The sequence below is a fragment of the Mastomys coucha genome, unplaced genomic scaffold (assembly GCF_008632895.1).
Source record: "Mastomys coucha isolate ucsf_1 unplaced genomic scaffold, UCSF_Mcou_1 pScaffold7, whole genome shotgun sequence".
Classification (NCBI taxonomy): domain Eukaryota; kingdom Metazoa; phylum Chordata; class Mammalia; order Rodentia; family Muridae; genus Mastomys; species Mastomys coucha.
The window spans coordinates 85,642,679-85,662,055 of NW_022196913.1; the positions used below are offsets into that span (position 1 = coordinate 85,642,679).

The 19,377-nt window shown below is 32.7% G+C and overlaps 1 long non-coding RNA gene across 3 annotated transcripts in view; it reads right to left on the bottom strand.

Annotated features, from left to right (window-relative positions):
- LOC116081933 overlaps window positions 1-15,514 on the bottom strand; it is an 84,389-nt gene extending 68,875 nt beyond the window's left edge. For 2 of the 3 annotated variants that reach the window (XR_004115101.1, XR_004115099.1), the window contains exons 1-2: window positions 15,461-15,511; window positions 15,303-15,350 (exon numbers count right to left, since the gene is read on the bottom strand). This is a non-coding gene — a long non-coding RNA (uncharacterized LOC116081933). Of the gene's footprint in view, window positions 1-15,302; window positions 15,351-15,460 lie in introns of all 3 variants that reach the window. The other variant, XR_004115100.1, reaches the window with a different exon arrangement.
- Window positions 15,515-19,377: the final 3,863 nt, after the last annotated feature.

Below are 19,377 nucleotides of genomic sequence, written 5' to 3' on the forward strand. Positions count from 1 at the left end.
ATATATATATATATACAAATATATATATGTTATTACTGTTATATGGGTAAGAGAAAGAAAACAAATTGTATTCAAGGCATGAGGTATTTTATATATGTATTTTAATGGAAATCAGCCAGGATTGTTTAAAATGATGTCTATTTTCAGGATAATTACAGGTTTTAGTCTATATCTCCCAATATCATGCTGAGTGCTTTCTTAATTAAATCATTGTGTGTATGTACCTTGATGAAGTTCCCTGCTTCACTACTTCATGTACTGTGCAGCAGTTTGATAATACAAGCAAAACAACGCAAGTCTTTATTGTTTATCTTTGCTGAAAAATTGTAATCAGTTCTCTTAGAGTTTCCTATATGTATAATGTGTTTTGATCATTCCACCCCTCCAAACCCTTTCCAGATCCATCCACCCCCTCCACCAAACTTTGCTATTTTTCAACTCTTCAAGATTAAATTGTGCTGAGCAGCACAATATCAGATGAGTATTTTTTTCACTAGAAAATAATTAACTTACAAAGGGACATATTATTAATAAACACTTATCATTCCTTTACTAGTAGTTAACAATTTCCAGTAAAAGTGGCCTCTATATGCAACTACACAAACAGAACAAACAGGTATACCCACACACATATTTGTACCACACATATACCCCAAGACCTTAGGAAGAAAAGAGAATAACAGTCTATAAGTCTGATTAGTCAAAGGTAATAGTTAATAATTTTGGACATAACTAAGCATCATCTATGCAAATATGTGTAAGTGTTTAAAGTGAGAATATATATACTGTATTTTTATATCAAGAATGTTGTCTCCTAGTTTAGATGAGAATTTGTGTTCTCTGACCAAACCATGGATGTCTCAGCCTATCTCTAAATTTCAGGCATGTCTTGACAAAGAAAGAAGGCCTTAAGACTTTGAGATAGCAGCAAAAGAAGGCAATCGCATGGTGAGAAAAACAAAGGAGCAACAAGTATTCTGGCCTCCAAGTCACTGGGAAGCTGGACCAGAATACAATGGATGTGATTAAGAGGCAGTGTTGTGGATTTTCTGAAGCTGGTAACTACTGATTCTTCCCTGCTGAGACCAATTGGAAAAACAATCTTGAACAATGAGACTGTCTTTCCTAATTCAAAGAGAACGACACAATCCACCCTCTTCTTTTGACTCTCAGCTCTATTGCTGTCAATCTGTGTGAAGAGGGGAACCATCACTAACTGCCAAATGGAACTCTCTTGCTCTTTGAAAAATATAAAATTGGGATTAATGTAGTAACTAGCCATATTACCTGTTACAGATTTAAGAAGAACTCAGGAACATTATAATAATGTAATCTAGGGCAGGATTGATAACTTCAAAATCTTCCCAGTTGGGCTAATCTATTCTGCAGGCTCTAGTCCAAATGAGAGACTATTTCAGTAAAACAAGATGGTTGCCATTGGGGAACAATTCTTGATTTCTTGCCTATGCCTGCACATGTGTACACACATGCATGTACATGTGTACACACACACACACACACACACACACACACACACACACACACACATTCATTTCCAGAACTCCACAGGTAGGGATTGATTGAAAATGTGAGCCAAAGTCTTTAATAAACATTTAGATTTATCATAGGCTTGCACAGGTCAAAATTACTGTGAGGTCTACTATGTAGCCTGATTGTTGCATTCTTGAGATCTATTGTTTTACTCATCTACCATCTCCAGATCTTAGACTCATTCCAACCACTCTTCTGCAATGATTCCTGAGCTTTGGTTGACCTGTAACCTATATATTCCTCCTAAGACTTAGCATTCTGTAATATCTGATTCCCTGCAAATTTAAATATGGATAGCAATGTTAATAACTTTATCCACTGTTGCAGAAAAATTTCAGATGACTGTTGAGAGATGCATCAAACCTTTTTAAATTGCATTTAAGTGTAATTTTTATTTATTAGCTTTTTTGATTTCATTTATTAGATTCAAACTTATTTTTCTATAAAAATATTTCAATTTTCTCATAAGCATGCTCCTCAAAATCAACAGTATCATGTTGTTTTCTATATGTTGTTTATATAATTAATTATTATTGCTATGCAATTTATTTATAAATAGTTGAATACCTTTTTTCTCTCTATAATATAAGAGACCCAATCCTTAATAGCTATCACTCAACAGTACACAAATTCTAATAGATATCTCTCTAAATAACATAAGTATTAGATTTTCTCAAAGCCCCAGAAATCTAAATATTTATAAATACATTTGATTACAACAAGCAAATTATCACAATAAAATAGATTTCTATTTCTGTCAATAGTATTTTTGATATAAAACATAACTCTCTTGGATTCTGAATTATTTTATACAACTGAAACAGGTTGCAAGGTTATGGTGAACATTCAATTTAGGGGACATTTTAACATATAAGACAAACAATAACTTCAGGTGATAAATAATGAATATTTCCTTAAATGAGCCAATATAGAGTATACAAGCTTTAAATCTGTCACATGAATGTACCTATGCCTAGTGCTGGTTATTGTTTAAAGTATCTATCATCACTACCATTTTCAATGTCTTTATCTTACAGCTTCCTTTCAAAATGACCTTATAAAACTAATCTAAATTGTTGAAGGAGAAAGGCAGTCCTGCAATGTGTCTCTATTCATCCTCTGAGGACAGCTCAGCATATTTCCCTACATTTTGGCAGGAGTTTCTACTGCATTCGTTTATTCCAGTTTCATACCAGGCACCTGTGTATCCAGGTCAGCAGTGCCAAATATAGCTGTCAATAGTGTTTTCACACATTGCATCAATGTAACATGGCTTGGCTTTGACTAACAATGACACATCAAAATCTCACAGCGTGTCCCTATAAATCCACTATCTGTGAAGTCACAGTAGTAGTTGTTTCCTTCATCCACACACAGACCTCCATGGAAATATGGGCAACTGGCACATTCATCATAATTGAGTACACAATAGTCTTGAAGGAATCCGGGTGCATAATCATAGAAGTTAGTCTCAGGAACATCTCGACACATGAGACCATGTAGACATGGCTGGGATCCACATTCAACAATTTCCAACTCTCAGTTCACACTAGATTACTTAATCTTTATGTGGGTCTACCAACAACTTACCCTAACCTGGTTGCTCCTGTGGATCCTGTTTGCTTAATTTGTCTGCCTCGTCTGTCCTCAGTGGAAGAGGATGTGCTTAGTACTGCAGTGACTTGAGCTTCAGGTGTGGTTTGGTAACTATGGGGGTTGGTGGGGCATGGCCCTCTCTCTTCTCTGAATGTAAAAGATGAGTTGTGTGATGAAGCTGTGTGAGGGGGATACTGGGAGAAGATGGGAGTGAGATCAGAGTGAAATGTGAATGAATCAATAAATTAATGGAGAAAAACTAAACTAGAATTGCAAGTTATTTAAAAACAATCATATTACCTATGGAATTCATATATCAAAAGATTAGAATCCAAAGGGAAATGGTTGGGATGGATGTTCTGATAAAGGTGGGTTGCAGCTATATTCTGTTCATAAACAGAGGGACTTAGAATTTGACTAAACTGAGAAAACAAGAAAGAAAGATTATCCTCATGAATTTCTTGCCTTTCCCACATGAATAAATGGTATTTTTACATCATCTATTTGTTTTGAAAACTGATTTGAAGCATAATTTTTGCCAAAAACATCTCCAAGTAAATTCTTCTTCAATGTTCTGTTCTGTTAGAGCATGCTGCTATGTATATTTAAGGAATACTTGTGGTATTGCAGTTTAAATTTGCATTTATAAATTGACCTTCCATTAAAAATAAATTTTGCTTGCATTTATTTCTTTTTACTGACATTTCCTTTTTTGTTGTCTGTTCAAAGAAATTGCTAAAGCTATACTTGTTGAAGAAAATGAAAATAAATGCTACATTCCAGATCAAAATACTTGATAGAAGGAAAATTCACTAGGGTTTATCATTATATAGATTAAAATGTTTCCCCACATATACTTTCATATATTAATTTATTTTTTGTTTCTTAATGTAGAATTTATAATCATTTATATGTATGTAGTCATGTATTCAAAAGAATTGTTTCTATCAAGTTATTTGTCCTTTTTTGAATCTTCCCATATATTTTGTTTTGAAATGTGTAACTAGTAATGTTTACATAATGGTGACTTAGCCTTGAAACAGTGGTGCTAATAATGATGAGCAACTGAAAGTAAACTTAACCTTTAGGAAGAGGGATGATACAAATATATGTGATTTTAGTTACTGGTAACAATTGTATAATTTTAAAAAGGTTTTCTATTTGCAGTTATAGAAGATGAAAACATTCAAGAATGAACTTTTACTTTTCCAATATTTCCTTTTCTGTAATAATTTATATTGATCAAAGCATTTTTCCTTTTCTTTGCTTCACAGATATCCTAAGGAAAGAATTCTTTATTCCAATGAAATCATCATAATAAAATTAAGTGAAAAGTAACAAAATTTATTATAAATTACTTGAAGCATAGCCAACTCTGCTTGGTAACCCTGGGATAATGCACTGTCTTGTGTCCTGGGCTTATTTAGCTTCCCTAAAACAATTTCATCAGATTTGCCCATGGGACCGACTGAGGAAAACAAACATAAATATGCTAATGTGTCTTTTGTTTCCTGGTTCCCTGTATATAATGAGTTACGTTGATGTTTCCCCATGAATGTAACAGGAATCTCTTATTTACAAATGTTCTTCTAGTACCAACATTTATATAACTGTATAGTAGCATTCACAGGAAAACATAAAAGCATGCTGATTAATTCCATTTCATTTTATTCTATTTTCCTTTTTTTGAAAACATATTTTCCCCACATAATATATCCTGAATATGGTATCCTCTCCCTCTACTTCTTCCAGGATCTCCCAGTACCCCTCCATCCACCACTGCTTATTGGGATTCTCAATTAAAAGAAAAACATATGTGTAAGGGATCATAATAATATAATAGTATAATATATTATGATTAATATAATCAATACAATAAGAAAACTAACACATCAGAATTGAACAAACAAAAGGAAAAGATCCCAAGAGAAAGAACAAGAAACAGAGACCCAGTTTTTCTCAAATCAGGAATTCCATAAAAAACACTATACCATAACTCATAATATATATGAAAAGAATTTGTACAGTAAAGAAAAGTATGTGAATATAATTAAAATAATTAAGGTTGAAAATTTTAAAAAGGAAGAACCCTTTTTAAATGACATTATGAAAACACCTTTTTAATGACATTATGAAAACACCAAAGGTTCCTTTGAGTTCACCTTCTGGTGACCATCCTACTGCTCTGCATGCAGCCTACCCTTAAGAGTAGTTTGTTTCAGTGGTGAGACCCCTTTGAGAAAATTAATTTGTAATTTGCAAGTGGCTATCTAATGCAGATTGCTTCTGGAATAGGGATGGGGTATGTGTCAACTTCCTCTTAGCTCTATCTTTAATTGGTGCAGACCTGTGGAGACTCTATGCTGCCTCTGTCTCTGTGCCTTCATGTACCTTTTGACCATGTTTATTTAGAGGTTCTTGTTTTCTAGGTGTCCTCTATTTTTCTAGCTTTACACCTTTTCTGCCTCTTCCTCTGTGATCTTTCCTAAATTCTGACTTTATTTGATGGAAACAACCCTGTTAGCGTCAAGTATTCTAAACTCTTTCACTCTGTTTCTATTTTTTTCTCATTTGCTTCAGGAAGAAGCTTTATTGGTGATGCCTGAGGAAGTCACTGAATTGCTTTCCTGGCCTGAGTGCTAGCTTTATTTTAAAAACAGTATTTATTTCATTCGTAAAACAATCTTAGTAACAAGTAGGATAAAAATGACTTGTTAGGCATGAAGAAATGCTTGAAATCTTTCTGGAGAAGTTCTTAATGAACCATGATCTCATGATCTTAAATGGCTTTGAGAATAAATAATGGTTAGTGAGCTAGGCAGTACAGCTCAGCATTCTATCCTCTTGGAGATCATGAGACTGTGATAGGCATGCCCGACTGGGATGCCATGAGATTGTGTAATTTCAACTAGTATATCCATAGTATTGATGGTCAAAGCATGTGCTAGGTCTATGCAATAATGCTCAAGTAGTATGCAGAATGATAATAATTTATCCTTTCCATTCTTGAATTTATAAATATATTGCCTTGAAAATGAAAGACTTGTAGCTAGTTGAAGTTGTTTTTGTGATTATCACTATTTTGAGATGAAGGTATTATCTATATTATATGCTCTATATCTATATACCAGGTCTAGATCTAGTCATCAAGAAAACAGGCAACAGGTTAAACTAGAGATGATGCAAGGAGATAAGGACAAAGAAGATTAGAAGAATATGAAGAATATGATCAAAACAATTGAACAGGAGAAGCCTCAAGAAAAGTCACAAAGCAAGGGATGGCTCAAACCTTGAAGCCTGTAGAAGACACTTTTGTAGAAAAGCACCTTGTGAAACATATTTCAGACTTCTGATCTTAGTATTATTGGGCAACAAGTACATGTCATATACTCATTACTGACAAAGTTTGTAAAAGTTGTCCCAACTGCAACAGTAATTGAATAAATAATATTTTAGATTCTGGTTAGGAGTTTACCAAATGAAAAGACTGATATATTCAAATTAAATAAATGATAAAATTTTAAAGCCAATAACAGGAAATAATACAAATCTGCCAAAAAATGTATTTCTTTGTGAGAAGATTCAAAGTCATAGTTTTAGTGTGTTCACTTAATAAGGATATATCATCAAGTTACATCAGAATTCAGTAGCATGCATGGGAAGAGATCACAATCTAAATCAGGAAAACAGATTTATCACACTCCTTTCCAATGTCATATCTTTAAATGAGCTAAGGTTTGCTCATTAGGACATGCCTCTGTGAATCCCCATCACTGTAGAAAGGATCAGTCTACTAATAAATGAACTTTTGGATTTATAGGTTGTGGAACACATCCAATTTATAACAATTACAAATTGTGTTTCCATTTATTTGTTATTATTTTGGTGCTAAGAGAGAAGTGATTATTTAATTCTTATCTTTAAAAGTTTCTCCATATGTTCATCATGCGTTCTCAACTGTTATTCCTGGAATTATTTTTAATAAAGCAAGTTTTTGAATATTTCCCATCAGTTGACTTTGTTCTTTGTGATTATTGACAAGTCAATTTGCAAAAGGTTACCATCAGTACTTTTCTATCTTCATAGTTCTTAATCATTACTGATTTTGTGTTTTAGTTAAGTAACTTAATGTAGATTTTTACTGGCTTAAGAACAATGTTTCATGAACAGAAAGAATGCAGTTAACAGACAGGTGGAACATAAAAATTGTGACCCTTGCTTGGTCTATCATCATCATGATCTTAAGGTATGTAACAACTGCATGTGTTAAATTTTTATAGGACTTGTAGCACAATAGGTTTGTATATATCAACACCATATCAAATATCTGAGCACTACATTATTATTTCTCTTTAAAAAATTGTCTAAAATATTGTTGTTCACTTAATCTGATGAGTGGTGTGTGTGTCTATGTGTGTGTGTGTGTGTATGTGTGTATGTGTGTAACCTTGTGCTTGTATGAATATATTTTATGTATGAGTACATATTTGTGTGTGTATACATGTGAATATGAGTGTATATATGTATTACTGTGTATATATTTGGGTGTGTGTTTCAATATTTTTATGCATATGTAAGTATTGTGTATGTGCATGTGTATAGATGTGTGTATGTGTTTATGAGTGCTTAGTTTATAAGTATTTGTGTGCATATATGTCTTTACTACATTTCAAATATTTGTGTCTTGTGGTGTATCTTTTGCTTTTTGTCTCACTTGCTTGTTTTATAATATTCCAGTTTATTTGTATTACATTTTTCTTACTATACTTTATGTCCATAGGATTCTATAGATGTTTGTTTGTATTTTAAAAAAAGAAAGAATGATATAGATCTTCAAGGGAAAAATTAATGAATGGAACCTTGAGTAGGGGAAGGAAATAGTAATTAGAATATACTATATGAAAAATATATACTTTCAATAAAAGAATAAGACATAAAATAAAATTCTTGATAGAGAAAAACATCTAAAAACATAATGTGAATATCATCATTTTCCTATTTTACTACCATTAACTCTAAAATAAATATCTAATATTTGAAGCTAAAAATGTAAATAGTGGTTTACTCAGAAGAGAATGGTATCACTGGGACTTTTTGTTCAGCTAGTACACAGTTATTTCAGCATATCTTCTAAAATCCATTCATATTACACCTCTAGCCATTTCTTTACCTTATACATGTATAATTCATGTCATGTATTTTGTATGTATAGTATGTTCATGGTTTGCTTTTCTCTCCCTAAACTAGCTAGACTGTTTTTCTTTTCTGTACTTTGCAATTTTTCATTTAAGTAGAGACAAATTGATTTTATTTTCTGAAGTATGCAATTTAGATTTGAACATGACTTTGAAGTATAATCTATTAAGTCTTATATGCTATCATTTTAAATATAGGTGTGTTTTACAAAGTGATGACTTCACCATAGCTCTCTTAGACGGTCATAATTTTCATGTTTAAAGTGGAGAAGGATATTGGTTTAAATCCTATTTTTTACATCGTTGAAGAGTTGTAATCACCCTAATTATCCGCTCCAGTGAAATGGTGAAATGTTTTAATACTCTACTTTATCTCCTGAGGAATGTACTTAGTGTCTAAGAAGTTGCCATCTGTTTTTATTTGAAAACTCTACATAGGTTCAAAATCCACTTGTGTGTTTTTGCTGTCAACTTCATTCATCAAGGACTTCCACTTTCAAAAGTAGATGCTTTTCAAGCATCAATAGGAAATATAAAACTAAGAGTCATGTGCAGAAAGTCACCCAGTTCTGTGGACTTCTCTTTCTTATCATCCTAGAGAATACACTCTCTTAATTCTTTTTAATTCTCTCCTTTCTTCTCTTTAAATGGATTTTTCATAATAGTCATTATTCCATAATGGTTTCTGTAATACCCCTTCATTCCATCCAGACCACTTTATTAAGAAATGTGTTTTTGCAGAGAATTAGGAAGATACTGGATATTGGAGAAAGGAAATTTCAAAATTCCAAGCAGAAAGAGAGAGAGAGAGAGAGAGAGAGAGAGAGAGAGAGAAAGAGACAGAGAGAGACAGAGAGAGACAGAGACAGAGACAGAGAGACAGAGAGAGACAGAGAGAAAGAGGAGAGAAAGAGAGAGAAAACAAATGTCAGAATGGCATTACATGTGTATAAATGTGAGCACATCTATATCCAAATTAGAGTTACACAGTAAGTATTCATTCATGTCCTTTATGGCATTAAAGCTTCTTATACTAATTGATAATTTAAATAAAGGTGAGAAATGGCTTTTGAACAAGATCATGTGCATTAGTTATTTATAAATATTACAAATACATTTGCAAAGCAATGCATTGTATTCCACTCTCAGATCTAAACAAAGAAACAATGGAATAAAACAACAACAGTAAAAATCCCATGGGAATGCGTTTGTACATGATAGTGCTTAGGTGACCAAGAATCTGAGATTAGATAGCAAGGGACTTAAGGTTAAACCAAATGCTACATTCTAAATAAAAATTGTATAAATAAAATGTCTCCTAATAACAGACATTCTGCTATACTTTGATATCAGTACCTTTTCAATCATCAGAGAATATTCACATTGCAACAGAGAAAGAGAAAGAGAGAGAATGAGAGAAAGAGAACAAGAGAAAGAGAAAGAGTCATAGATACTATACAGATATAGATAGTAAGAGACCAAGACCTTGCAGAAGTTATCCCTAAATGTGATATCTGAGTCACGTCTTTCCCCTAGTGACTCAGGGAGATGTATACAAGGGGAAACAGAAAGTGTGTAAGCCAGAGCAGATGGAAAACACCAAGAAAACTAGGCTCTCTATAACATGACCAAAGCTCATAGGAACTCACAGAGACTGAAGCAGCAAGCGTGGAGCCTGCACGGGTCTGTAGCAGGTCCTTTGCATATAGGTTATAGCTCTCAGATCAGTGTTTTTATGGGATTCCTACCGTGTACAAACAATGGGATGTGTGAATTTTGTTCCTTCTCTTGGGCTGCTTTCCTCACATTTATTTCTCTTGTTTACCTAAAATATGTTAGTTTTTGCATTATCTAATTATAGTATATGTTACATTTTATTTATTATATTATTATCACTTAGAGGCCTATATATTTTCTAACGAGGGATAAAAAAGGAGTGGATTCCAGGAAGATGAGACATTGGAATGAGTAAAGTGGGACAAAAACCGTAAGTAGGCTATATTGTGTAATAAAACATATTTTCAAGAAAAATAAAATCATATTTATCCAATAATTTGTTTTTAGGTTTCAGAAACAAATGGACTGCTTGAAATAGTGTAACTTTGATCTCTCACCCAAACTTGGGTTTTAATATGAGGTCAATTTTCAGCATATCCAAATGAAATATTTAAGTAGCAGACAAAGCTTTCAGTTAAAAATATTTTAAAAAGATCACAGTTTTAAATGCTAATATTAGTGATACAATATGGTATACGCTTCTGCTAGCTAAAGCATAAGGAAAAGAAACTGACCATCTGTATAATCTATGAAAAACACCTTTTATTCATAATAATTTTCCAGGATTATCTTATTTCACTGGTGAGGAAAGTGAGAAATATTCTAAAATGGAAAGTTGAAAATTAAAAATAGCACTAATATGCTATTTCTTAACTATTTGCTTCACACTATAGTAACAAAATAACAAAATGAATGTTTTAAAAATAATTTTTTAAAAATAATTGCTGATAGTAAATTAATATAGCTATTTTCATACAATATTTGAATACATTTAATTTTTTGTTAGTCTACAGGTAATCCTAGTTAATCTTATATCATTTCATGTGTAATATAACTTTACATTATATTTTTCATAATAAGTGTGTATTTTATATTGAAAACTTAGACCTCAAAATGCAATATTTAGACAGTTACTATTTATTATGTGTCAACCACAATTCTACATACTATAATTTTAAGATAAATAAAACTTGGAGGAGTTGGTGATTCCCTTAGATGTCTAAGGGAAATTGTAATAAGGATATATCATATTAGAGAAAAAAAATATATTTTCCATAAGTGGAAAAGAGAAAACTCTCAGATCTGAAAAGTCTAGGTACAGGTGAGTTAGATCGTTATATAAAGACACTTGTTGCCAAGTCTGACAAGAAGAGATTGATCCCTTGATCATAAATTTCAGAAGAGGACTGGCCACACACACTATTCTCTGACTACCTACATTGTGGCATGAATGCAACATCCCTATCTCCCAAACAGTAATAAATAATATAACATTTAAAAATCTGATGAAAATGATAACATCAGCAATGTATCTTAGAGATGGCCTGTGCAGTTGCCTACAGATATGATGTCTTCTAAGAGTCAGCTTCTTTTTCTACTGGTTCTCGTGTTACTCTGTGAGATAGCCTGAATCAAAATTATGATGGAGAGCAATTGAAGAAGATACCTGTTATCAGCCTCTAATTTCCTGGTGCATATGAAACTGTTAGCACTAAGCAGATGGACAATGATGTACACAAACACAAACACACACACACACACATCAAAGACAGAGAGACAGAGACAGAAACAGAGAAAGATAGATTCTAGTTTAAACCAATTATGACATGTTTCTTTATACAATTAATTTGGATATTTGAAATATTGGTGATTCATTATTATATTATTATTGCTATGAGCTTTACCATAATGTTTGGTTCTTGTATGATGAACACATGTGTTTCAGTTAGGATTTTTATTGCTATGAAGTGACACCATGACCATAGCAAATCTTATAAAGAAAACACTTACTTGAGGCTGGCTTACTGTTCAGAAATTTAATTCATCATCATTATAATGAAAGGATGCCTAGTGGCACAGAGGCAGACATGGTGCTATGTTGGTAGCTAAAAGTTCTGCATCCATATTTGTAGGGAACAGGAAAAGACAGGGACACACTAGCTAGGCTTGAGCATCTAACAATCTTCCTACAACAATACCACCCCTACTTCAACAACACCACATTTCCTAAAAAATGACATTATTTAGCAGCTTATGGGGGCCAGTTTTATTCAGACCATCACAACATAGAAAAAAATGATCTTAAAAGGTTCTAGCTTTTTACATTGGTATTTCACATTAGTATATTAGAAAGTTTATCAGAAAGTAATGATTGTGCCATTTTCAATAAAACTGTATTGTGTTTCTAAATATTTAAACTATGGTTCTAAAAAGGAGAGAATGAATGAAGGAGATCTCATATGAAGCAAAAATATATTTGTATGTTGGGATATACAATTTTCATAATAAAATATAAAATTAAATAAAATGTGATGCAGTTTTAAACACAACATAGTACCAATACAGTTTCCAATCACTAAATTGAAATCTTAACATATTTTCATGAAATATATATTTGGTCATATTCTTTCCCTTCCCTCATCTACGTCCAGGTCAAAGTACCTGCATACCCACCTGGCTTCATAATGTTTTATTTTCTTAAAGAAAAATGCAAACACTCAACCGACAAATTCCAAATGGCTGAGAAGCACCTAAAGAAATGTTCAACATCCTAAGTTATCAGGGAAATGCAAATCAAAACAACCCTGAGATTCCACCTCACACCAGTCAGAATGGCTAGGATAAAAAGCTCAGGTGACAGCAGATGCTAGTGAGGTTGGGGAGAAAGAGGAACACTCCTTCATTGCTGGTGGAAATTGCAAGCTAGTACAACCACTCTGGAAATCAGTTTGGCAGTTCCTCAGAAAATACAAGCAAAGATAAAAGTAAACAAAAGAAAAAACACAACAGCAAGACACGGAGTCCATTTTGTGTTGTGATGAGTCTTGCTATAGAGTATTATTGGTACAGCCATTGTACTATCTATGAAGTAAACTGATTTTCTTTCTCCTAGAAGTTAAAATTACACAAAGCCTTTTGTTTAGCCCTCTTCTTTGTGCCTCTTCTTCATTCTAAATACTGGGATTTTTGTCTAAATTGAACTTATATAGTTCAAATACCTACTGTCGTAGTCTCTATGAACTTATATTTGCATCAGCACTTTTGTGTCTGAAAGCTGTTTCCTTGGAGTCATCTCTGACTTCTGTCTCTGGGAATCTTTCTTCTTTCCACTTGCCCTGATACCTGATAGGGCAAGTTTGATGAAAGCATTACTTCTATTGCTGAGTGCCCTGAAGTCTCTCACCATATGTGGTCCAGTTGACTGCTCAGACTCAGAATTCAGTTGTTGCTGAATTCTGATAAGTCTGAGTCTAGAGAACACGTCTCTCTTATAAGAGTTGAGTGATTTACTTATTTACAGGTACAGTAATATATTATCACATATATTTTTCTTGCTGTGTTCTTTTAGCAGAATAATAATGGTTGATTTTTTTTCCAAAGGACAATGGCATATCTTATCTTATGCTCTTGGACTTATTAACAATGTTATATATGTCTCTTTCATAGAGCAAGTCAGAAAAGAAAAGCAAAAATTAGTTGGTTATTCCCATGATATTTAGGCTTCTACTATGCCAGTGGATAGACTTCATAGGCAATTTTCTTTTGTAGTTCTCATGATATTGCTGGTAAGATTGACAATTATTTCTCTTTTTCAACACTATGAAAGCTACACAGTATTTTTGAATCTTATGGTTGAGCACTAGCTCAGTTTCTAAATGTTTGATAGCATAAGTATACATTGTATTCTTTAGGATCTCACTAGTAATTGTGAAGTATAAACAATAGCCCAGGCAATACCATATAATATTTGAAGATGGGATATGTTGAAGAAAAAAAAATAAATTTTGAAAACTTACACGCAGATTAGCAAGTTAGTGTTTCACCCTGTACAAATGTTTTTCTTTTCTTATTGGAAAAAAATTATCAAAATTATTCCTTTGTCTTGGGCAAGATATACTTATAATACCTTGCTTTTAATAACATAACTACAGACTTAACTGCATTCAGTAACATGTACATGAGGAGTATGAGAAGCCAACGTTACATGAGGACTTGAGTGGAAAAGAATTCCGCATCACTGAACCTGATAAAAACCTCCTGAGTTTCCTAACTAGAGCCTTTGATTTCTACTCCTAACTCAAAAATTATTAATCTTACATGGGTGGGATAGACAACCAGCTTTAAGATAGGTCTCGTGATTTTGAATTACAGTTTCATAATTAGGAAAAGGGACTAAAAAGGTCAGGCAGGAGAGAAGGGGGCACTTCTTTGTGTGTAAGTGTGTGTGTGTGTTTTACTTCCTCATATTATCTGATCACATAGTGATCAAGGTATTTAGCACTAGGCATTCTGTCTACTAAAAAAAAAAAAATTATAGAGTAGAAGTTTTCTAAGAAGGGCTAGATAGAGCTCTAATGTTTGTGATACAGATAATCTATTATAACCAAAATCAGCCACTATAGCAATGAAGAATAGATAATAATGAATAAATATAGTTTGTGCTAATAAGTCTCACTGTAAAAAATCATAGACCCAATTTCAATCATAGACTATTGCTTATAAATACCTTTGGTAAAACACTGAATAGATCTAAGTCCAATTTGTCAGTATACTATGTACTTATCACCTCTCAATTTTAAAGTAAAATGTAATGTAAATCAAACTACATAATCAAATTGTTATTGAATGAATAAATCATGTCCAAATCACTCTACTGTTAATTAGTGGCAAGTGGATTAATGATACATTTCTGGAGTGTCACACAAGCACTTAGATATCTAATGATTAACTACTTCCTGCCAAAGAACCCATTGTCACATTACTGGTGCTTGCCAACTCAGGTCAGCACAGATCATCTCCTAAAGATCCTTGAAATAATAAAAGCTTGTTGGATCTTCCCTGTAATAGAAAGTGAATGCACAGTTTCTAATGTCTAAGGAAATAGTGCAAAATATCTTTCTTCACAGATGCTAATAGTAAGCCTCTGAGTATAAGATAGATCTATCTGATTTATATTTTTATTTTATTTTAACAAACAAATTCTTACATATTTCCTCAAGACTTTATATAGTTTATATCCAATCTAAATCATAAGGCAGAGTTCAAAGTCAATGTGTATATTATGATTAAGTATTCTACATTTAATATTTTATTTGAGTATACAGTGAATAAGCAAACATGAGCTATGAGGGCAAAATATGATCACTTTTATGAAGATGTGGTTCTAATATAAGTATTACTTACAATCATGTTTTCATGCAGGTGGTAATTAGGTCTCCTGATCTTGAGGATCTAGAAAATTTGTATTTTAAATAATCTGATATCATATCATTTGTCCTTAAAATACTAATATTTAAATAAAGGTAAATTTAACTTATTTGGAGAAATGAAAATCTTAGTACCATTATTATGGATGTTATCCAGCCAGGGTATCATATATTGTTTGTATATATTTCTTAGGACTCTAAACACTAAGAATTCTAAACATTAAGGATTCTAGAATAGTAGAACTCACAGAAGCATCAATAGTTTGATGGTTATCAAAGCTAGGGTGAGGAAAGTAAAACTAATGGTTAATGGAAATAAAATCTGTCAGTAGCCATTTTATTTTTAGAGCTATTTTATAACAATATAAATACAGTTTATAGCAATATACTGTACAGTACAAAATTATAAAGATAGCCACCACAAATTTTCTCAATACAGAGGATGTTTAAGGAGTGATAATATAAACTGACTTTATTTAATATTCATATGTATACATATATATACATATATATATATAAAACATTGCTTTAGCCTTTATGTGTTTACTGCTAGAAAATACTACATTATGATAAAATAAAATTCCAAAATATTTATTGTTTTGTTGGGTTCCTATATTTTCATAAATGGAATGAAATTCTCTTTCCTGATAAAAACTAAAAATCAGAGCTGGGTTTCTTGCTTTAAATACTTAATTTCAACACTTCAGAGGCTAATACAAATGAATTTCCAAGCCCTCAAGTGGAATACAGGTATATAATGAATTGGAAGTTAACCTAAGATTCATATTAAAACTTTATTAGAAAATGAAAAAGATTAATGCTAATTTATATATAATTATCTTTATAAAACACCATAACTTTATCCATGAACTTCATGTTTTCTTCAATTTAGCTAATATTTTTTAATGTTTTTAGCAGTTTTATATCTTCCTCTAATATTTAAATATATATTAGTATAAGTATGTATTAATATTTATATATTAATGCATATATATATGTATATGAATTTTAAAAATCATTTGGATAATGTGATTGAAGTCCTACTGTGATGTTTGCATGTAGCATTGCAAAGGTTTTTTAAGCTGGAGGACTAAGATAAAGACTTTTTTGTTTATTAGTTGGTTAGTTTGGTTTTTTGTAGCTTTTTTTTTTTTTTGTTTTTAGTACAGAATGGATTTTTAGAGAACAAAAAGATATGGGGAAAAGAGGAAGAAGAGAAAATAGATGAGGTTATGGATTAATGACAACTTACCCAACATGTACAAGAACCTGGCTTCTTGTGATTAGTCAAAAATTTGTGGACAAAATGAAGTATATATAATTCTTGCCACAGAACTGAAATACTATACTCTGTGCTTTTAGGAAAGCACTTAATTTGCATAGCCCTCTTTTTTCTTAGAATAATAATTATGCCAGTTGAAGCAGTATGATATCTCTCAATGAAGTCTTACTAGATCTTTAGTTTATCATAAAATTGTTTTTTAGTAAACAAAGAAATTTCATAGAGTTCTAAATTGTGATCCTAACAAGAAATGACATACACTGAGGAAATGACAACATTTATTGGTTATACCATAAAATTTTATTAAATTTTATGTATTCCAAATTTGGTTACATGTTTCAAATCTTATTTCTATGAGATCACCAAGATGCTTCTGTTATAATGACTCTTAAGTTACTCACTATAGTCTCACTCCCAATCTCTTATCTCACACACTGAAAAATCCATCAATATTGATCTTACATTAAAAAATTAGTGGATTCTGGGAATCCTACAAAATCCACTAAAGTCTTGACTCACATAAAATTAATGCTATTGTTTCATTTGGTACACCCTCTATAATTTCATTTTTCTTTATATATTTCATCATTCTTGCTCTTCCATACTCACTCCCTACCCACAAAAACAGGTAATGAGTCAAGCATTCCAAAAATTCTGACATACATTATGTGCCCAATAAATGCTTCTTTACTACATTTCCTTAAATACATGGATTGGTTTATTTTGTATGTAAGTCAGGGTAGAGTTTGTTGCAGTAAAAGCAAGAGTTTCAGTAAAAAGTTAAAACACTGAAAGAAAAATAGACTCCCTAAAATAAACTTAAGCTTCTCCTTCATGTCATACTTTGTTATTGTCTTCAAGACACCAATGTTTCTCTATTTATCTACTTCGTATATATTACTTTTTGATTATTCCTGCTCAGTCCCTGATGTCAATATTATTCTATTTACAATAAAATCAAGAACTTCACAACATTGCCAGCATCTGCTGTCGCCTGAGTTTTTTATCCTAGCCATTCTGACTGGTGTGAAGTGGAATCCCAGGGTTGTTTTGATTTGCATTTCCCTGATGACTAAGGATGTTGAACATTTCTTTAGGTATTTCCCAGTCATTTGGTATTCTTCAGTCGAGAATTCTTTCTTTAGCTCTGTACTCCATTTTCAAATAGGGTTATTTGGTTCTCTGGAGTTCCAAAGAACTCTTCTTGAGTTCTTTGTATATATTGGATATTAGCCTTCTATCATATATAGAATTGGTAAAGATCTTTTCCCAATTTGTTGGTTTCGATTTTGTCTTACTGACAGTGTCTTTTGCCTTACAGAAGCTTTGCAATTTTATGAGGTCCCACTTGTCAATTCTTGATCTTAGAGCCTAAGCCATTGGTTTTCTGTTTAAGAAAATTTCCCCTGTGCCCATGTGTTCAACTCTCTTCCCCACTTTTTTCTATTAGTTTCAATGCATCTGGTTTGATGTGGAGTTCCTAGATCCACATGGACTTGAGCTTTGTACAAGGAGATAGAAATGGATCAATTAGCCTTCATCTATATGCTAACCACCAGTTGAGCCAGTACCATTTGTTGAAAATGCTTTCTTTTATCCACTGGATGGTTTTAAATCCTTTGTCAATGATTAAGTGGCCATAGGTTTGTGCATTCATTTCTGGATCTTCAATTCTATTCCATTGATCTCCCTGCCTGTCACTGTACCAATACCATGCAGTTGTTATCACAATTGCTCTGTAATACAGCTTAAGTTTCAGGATGGTGATTCCACTAGAGGTTCCTTTACTGTTGAGAATAGTTTTGGCTATCCTGGGATTTTTGTTATTCTAGATGAATTTGCAAATTGCTTTTTCTAAGTCTGTGAAGAATTGAGTTATAATTTTGATGGGGATTGCATTGAATCTGTAGATTGCTTTTGTGGGAGTCCATCCGCGGACTCCTACTCCGTTGGGTGCTCTCGGACTGGAGATTATTGAGTACCTGTGAATACAAGCGGGTGAGAGAGACAAGACATGGACACCAGGTAGTAGTATTGAGGTGTCAGTTTACTTAGGAGAGAACTGAGTTTATATAACCAGAGGCAATATCGAAACCAAGGGCAACCGATACCAAGCCATTTAACATAAACACGAGACCTGAGGAAAAGGTACTTCAAAGGCAAGTCCAAAAGTCTTTGATCTAAGGTAGTCAAGCATACTCCCCACAGGTGGCATCCACAGTCCTGGATCAGGCACTGTTTCATTTTGCTTTCGACTCTTGAGGCAAAGGGGGAGGGAGCCCACAGCTTTTAGCAAGATGGCCATTTTTATTATATTAATTGCGCCAATCCACGAGCATGGGAGATCTTTCCATCTTCGGAGATCGTCTTCGATTACCCTCTTCAGAGACTTGAACTTCTTGTCATAAATATATTTTATTTGCTTAGTTAGAGTTACACTAAGGTATTTTACATTATTTGTGACTATTGTGAAGGGTGTTGTTTCCCTAATTTCTTTCTCAGCCTGTTTATCCTTTGTGTAGAGGAAGGCAACTGATTTGTTTGAGCTAATTTTATATTCAGCTACTTTGCTGAAGTTATTTATCAGATTTAGGAGCTCTCTGGTGGAATTTTGGAGCTCACTTAAGTATACCATCTTATCATCAGCAAATAATGATAATTTGACTTCTTCCTTTCCAATTCGTATCCATTTGATCTCCTTTTGTTTGCTGGTGGGACTGCAAGCTGGTACAACCACTCTGGAAATTAGTTTGGCAGTTCCTCAGGAAAT